This window comes from Capra hircus, chromosome 26 (genome assembly GCF_001704415.2).
Source record: "Capra hircus breed San Clemente chromosome 26, ASM170441v1, whole genome shotgun sequence".
Lineage (NCBI taxonomy): Eukaryota > Metazoa > Chordata > Mammalia > Artiodactyla > Bovidae > Capra > Capra hircus.
In genome coordinates this window covers 34,883,531-34,889,530 of record NC_030833.1, presented here as the reverse complement: position 1 = coordinate 34,889,530, position 6,000 = coordinate 34,883,531, and positions in this window count along the sequence as shown.

Genomic DNA, 6,000 nt, shown 5'->3' with positions numbered 1-6,000 from the left:
TGACCACAAGCAGGTCAAATAATAATGATTCTTTGGGAACAGGGTTTTGAAGGAGTTCCATCTCCACTCACTGCCTTCTGCTTGTGGCTGATATATTATTGCTGATTTTCACCATGATTATAGTCTGTAGCTTTTCAAGGCTACCTCAAAGCTTGGAAGATAGAAGGGAATAAGGCAAAACATGACAAACCTCACTGTTATTACTGAGGTTTTTCCATTTTCTTGAAGAAACGCGGCAGATTGATGCACGTCTTGGCTAATGGCCAAAGATCTGAAAAAGCAGACCTGATAATTTTTACTTGTGCTTTCATTGTTATATATCAGAGAGAATTATTAGAAGTCATTACTCCATACCATATTTCCTGACATCTTTTAGTCTAATTTTGAAAGGAAGTAATGAAAAGTGGTTACTGTTACTTTTTTCAAACTTACAGGGAATGGGTTCAATATTTCATCAATAATGAAAATAGTTTCTAGGATTTTTGAAACATCTTTTTTCAAAATTTTTCTCAATTTACAGAGAATGTATATCATAAAAAAAGTTACCATTATCAAATTTCGTACCTTTACTGAGAAGGTCACTTGTTCCCTCAGCTAGGTTTGTGTCTATGCTACACATTGTAAATGCAATGATAACATGGGGCTCAGGGTGACATTAGTTTTCTCCTGCAGAAAGTATGTTCCAGCAAGAGGAAAATGTTTAGGGGTGAATCAATGTTATTTAAGCAATGTTTAAAATTACTTAAAGATGAGCTCTAGTCTTAAAACTACTCTCCAACTTCAGGATTATTCTTAAGGCTTGTTTGCAGATATTCATAACCTTCAGGCTTCAGCTGAAGTTGGAATATTTACTCGATCCTTCTTACTTGGTAAGCTCTAGACTCCAATTTTTTTCCTATGAGCCCCCAGAAACTTCCAAAAAAATTTTTGGTTCTAAAGCTCCTACACAACATTTTATAGTCACCCATTCAGACTCTCAGCTCCTGATTTCAAATCAACAATCACTTCAAAGGTAAAATCACATCAAATAACAGGCTTCCTAATATGGATTTCCCAAACCCTCTGCTTTCTTGTCCCCTGAAATGCTCACAACTTTGAACACTCTTCCCTGCTGACAAATGTATATGTACATAGGCATGTATTTGTGTGTGTGTGTGTCTGTGATGAGCCAGACAGAGGAAGGAAAATACAGACATACATATAGATGTTATATCAAGAAGGTTCTGGTCATTGCAATTATATATTATTTGTAGAAGATAAAATTTCCTACTTGAAAAATCCATGAAAGATACCCCATGCGCAAGGTAAGATGGTAGGTGTTGCAAGAGGACATCAGAGGGCAGACACACTGAAACCATACTCACAGAAAACTAGTCAATCTGATCACACTAGGACCAGAGCCTTGTCTAACTCAATGAAACCAAGGCATGCCCCCAGGGCAACCCAAGACGGTGGGTCATGGTGGAGAGGTCTGACAGAATGTGGTCCATTGGAGAAGGGAATGGCAAACCACTTCAGTATTCTTGCCTTGAGAACCCCATGAACAGTAGGAAAAGGCAAAATGATATGATACTGAAAGAGGAAGTCCCCAAGTCAGTAAGTGCCCAACATGCTACTGGAGGTCAGTGGAGAAAGAACTCCAGAAAGAATGAAAGGATGGAGCCAAAGCAAAAACCATGCCCAGCTGTGGATGTGACTGGTGATAGAAGCAAGGTCTGATGCTGTAAAGAGCAATATTGCATAGGAATCTGGAATGTCAGGTCCATGAATCAAGGCAAATCGGAAGTGGTCAAACAGGAGATGGCAAGAGTGAACGTCAACATTCTAGGAATCAGTGAACTAAAATGGACTGGAATGGGTGAATTTAACTCAGATGACCATTATATCTACTACTGCGGGCAGAAATCCCTCAGAAGAAATGAGTAGCCATCATGGTCAACAAAAGAGTCCAAAATGCAGTACTTGGATGCAAACTCAAAAATGACAGAATGATCTCTGTTCGTCTCCAAGGCAAACCATTCAATATCACAGTTATCCAAGTCTATGCCCCAATCAGTAACAGTGAAGAAGCTGAAGTTGAATGGTTTTATGAAGACCTACAAGACCTTTTAGAGCTAACACCCAAAAAAGATGTCCTTTTCATTATAGGGGACTGGAATGCAAAAGTAGGAAGTCAAGAAACACCTGGAGTAACAGGCAAATTTGGCCTTGGAATGTGGAATGAAGCAGGGCAAAGACTAATAGAGTTTTGCCAAGAAAATGCACTGGTCATAGCAAACACCCTCTTCCAACAACACAAGAGAAGACTCTACACATGGACATCACCAGATGGTCAACACCAAAATCAGATTGATTATATTCTTTGCAGCCAAAGATGGAGAAGCTTTATACAGTCAACAAAAACAAGACCAGGAGCTGACTGTGGCTCAGATCATGAACTCCTTATTACCAAATACAGACTCAAATTGAAGAAAGCAAGGTAAACGCTAGACCATTCAGGTATGACCTAAATCAAATCCCTTATGATTATACAGTGGAAGTGAGAAATAGATTTAAGGGCCTAGATCTGATAGATAGAGTGCCTGATGAACTATGGAATGAGGTTCATGACATTGTACAGGAGACAGGGATCAAGACCATCCCCATGGAAAAGAAATGCAAAAAAGCACAATGGCTGTCTGGGGAGGCCTTACAAATAGCTGTGAAAAGAAGAGAGGCGAAAAGCAAAGGAGAAAAGGAAAGATATAAGCATCTGAATGCAGAGTTCCAGAGAGTAGCAAGAAGAGATAAGAAAGCCTTCCTCAGCGATCAGTGCAAAGAAATAGAGGAAAAGAACAGAATGGGAAAGACTAGAGATCTCTTCAAGAAAATTAGAGCTACCAAGGGAACATTTCATGCAAAGATGGGCTCGTTAAGGGACAGAAATGGTCTGGACCTAACAGAAGCAGAAGATATTAAGAAGAGGTGGCAAGAATATACAGAAGAACTGTACAAAAGAGATCTTCACGACCCAGGCAATCATGGTGGTGTGGTCACTAATCTAGAGTCAGACATCCTAGAATGTGAAGTCAAGTGGGCCTTGGAAAACATCGCTAAGAACAAAGCTAGTGGAGGTGATGGAATTCCAGTTGAGCTGTTTCAAATCCTGAAAGATGATGCTGTGAAAGTGCTGCACTCAATATGTCAGCAAACTTGGAAAACTCAGCAGTGGCCACAGGACTAGAAAAGGTCAGTTTTCATTCCAATCCCAAAGAAAGGCAATGCCAAAGAATGCTCAAACTACCGCACAATTGCACTCATCTCAGACGCTAGTAAAGTAATGCTCAAAATTCTCCAAGCCAGGCTTCAGCAATACGTGAACCATGAACTTCCTGATGTTCAAGCTGGTTTTCAAAAAGGCAGAGGAACCAGAGATCAAATTGCCAACATCTGCTGGATCATGGAAAAAAGCAAGAGAGTTCCAAAAAAACATCTATTTCTGCTTTATTGACTATGCCAAAGCCTTTGACTGTGTGGATCAGAAGAAACTGTGGAAAATTCTTCAAGAGATGGGAATACCAGACCACCTGACCTGCCTCTTGAGAAACTTGTATGCAGGTCAGGAAGCAACAGTTAGAACTGGACATGGAACAACAGACTGGTTCCAAACAGGAAAAGGAGCACATCAAGGCTGTGTATTGTCACCCTGCTTATTTAACGTCTATGCAGAGTACATCATGAGAAACGCTGGACTGGAGAAACACAAGCTGGAATCAAGATTGCCGGGAGAAATATCAGTAACATCAGATATGCAGATGACATCACCCTTATGGCAGAAAGTGAAGAGGAACTAAAGAGCCTCTTGATGAGGGTGAAGGTAGAGAGTGAAAAAGTTGGCCTAAAGCTCAACATTCAGGAAACGAAGATCATGGCATTTGGTCCCATCACTTCATGGCAAATAGATGGAGAAACAGTGGAAACAGTGTCAGACTTTTTTTTTTTTTGGCTCCAAAATCACTGCAGATGGTGATTGCAGCCATGAAATTAAAAGACGCTTACTCCTTGGAAGAAAAGTTATGACCAACCTAGACAGCACATTCAAAAGCTGAGACATTACTTACCTGATTAATGTCCATCTAGTCAAGGCAATGGTTTTTCCAGTAGTCACGTATGGATGTGAGAGTTGGACTGTGAAGAAAGCTGAGCGCCGAAGAATTGATGCTTTTGAACTGTGCTGTTGGAGAAGACTCTTGAGAGTCCCTTGGACTGCAAGGATATCCAACCAGTCCATTCTAAAGATCAGCCCTGGGATTTCTTTGGAAGGAATGATGCTAAAGCTGAAACTCCAGGACTTTGGCCACCTCTTGCAAAGAGTTGACTCATTGGAAAAGACTCTGATGCTGGGAGGGATTGGGGGCAGGAGGAGAAGGGGACGACAGAGGATGAGATGACTGGATGGCATCATTGACTCAATGGACGTGAATCTGAGTGAACTCCAGGAGTTGGTGATGGACAGGGAGGCCTGGCGTGCTGCGATTCATGGGGTCGCAGAGTCAAACACGACTGAGCGACTAAACTGAACTGAACTGAAAGTTTCTGGAAGAGTTTGAGTAGGATAGACGTTAGCTCTTCTCTAAATTTTTGGTAGAATTCAGCTGTGAAGCCGTCTGGTCCTGGGCTTTTGTGTGCTAGAAGATTTCTGCTTACAGTTTCAATTTCCATGCTTGTGGTGGGTCTGTTAAGATTTTCTATTTCTTCCTGGTTCAGTTTTGGAAACTTGTACTTTTCTAAGAATTTGTCCATTTCTCCCAAGTTGTCCATTTTATTGGCATATAATTGCTGATAGTAATCTCTTAGGATCCTTTGTATTTCTGTGTTGTCTGTTGTGATCTCTCCATTTTCATTTCTAATTTTATTGTTTTTATTTTTCTCCCTTTGTTTCTTGATGAGTCTGGCTAATGGTTTGTCAATTTTAGCCTCTCAAAAAAACAGCTTTTGGCTTTGTTGATTTTTGCTATTGTCTCTTTTGTTTCTTTTGCATTTATTTCTGCCCTAATTTTTAAGATTTCTTTCCTTCTACTAACCCTGGGGTTCTTCATTTCTTCCTTTTCAAGTTGCTTTAGGTGTAAAGTTAGGTTATTTTTTTGACTTTTTTCTTGTTTCTTGAGGTATGTCTGTATTGCTATGAACCTTCCCCTTAGCACTGCTTTTACAGTGTCCCACAGGTTTTGGGTTGTGTTTTCATTTTCATTGGTTTCTATGCATATTTTGATTTCTTTTTTTTATTTCTTCTGAGATTTGTTGGTTATTCAGCAGCATGTTGTTCAGCCTCCATATGTTGGAATTTTTAATAGTTTTTCTCCTGTAATTGACATCTAATCTTACTGCATTGTGGTCAGAAAAGATGCTTGGGATGAGTTCAAGTTTTTTTAATTTATCAAGGATAGATTTATGGCCCAGGATGTGATCTATCCTGGAGAAGGTTCCGTGTGTGCTTGAGTAAACGGTGGAATTCATTGTTTTGGGTTGAAATGTCCTATAGATATCAATCAGGTCTAACTGCTCTATTGTATCATTTAAAGTTTGTGTTTCCTTGTTTATTTTCTGTTTAGTTGATCTATCCATAGGTGTGAGTGGGGTATTAAAGTGAAGTGAAGTGAAGTGAAGTCGCTCAGTCATGTCCGACTCTTTGTGACCCCGTGGACTGTAGCCCACCAGGCTCTTCCATCCATGGGATTCTCCAGGCAAGAATACTGGAGTGGGTTGCCGTTTCCTTCTCCAGGGGATTTTCCCAACCCAGGGATCAAACCCGGGTCTCCCACATTGCGGGCAGACGCTTTAACCTCTGAGCTACCTTTTTGTTATTGCTAATTTCCCCTTTCATACTTGTGAGCATTCGTCTTACATACTGCGGTGCTCCTATGTTGGATACATATATATTTATAATTGTTATATCTTCTTGGATTGATCCTTTGATCATGATGTACTGTCCTTCTTTGTCTCTTTTCACAGCCTTTGTTT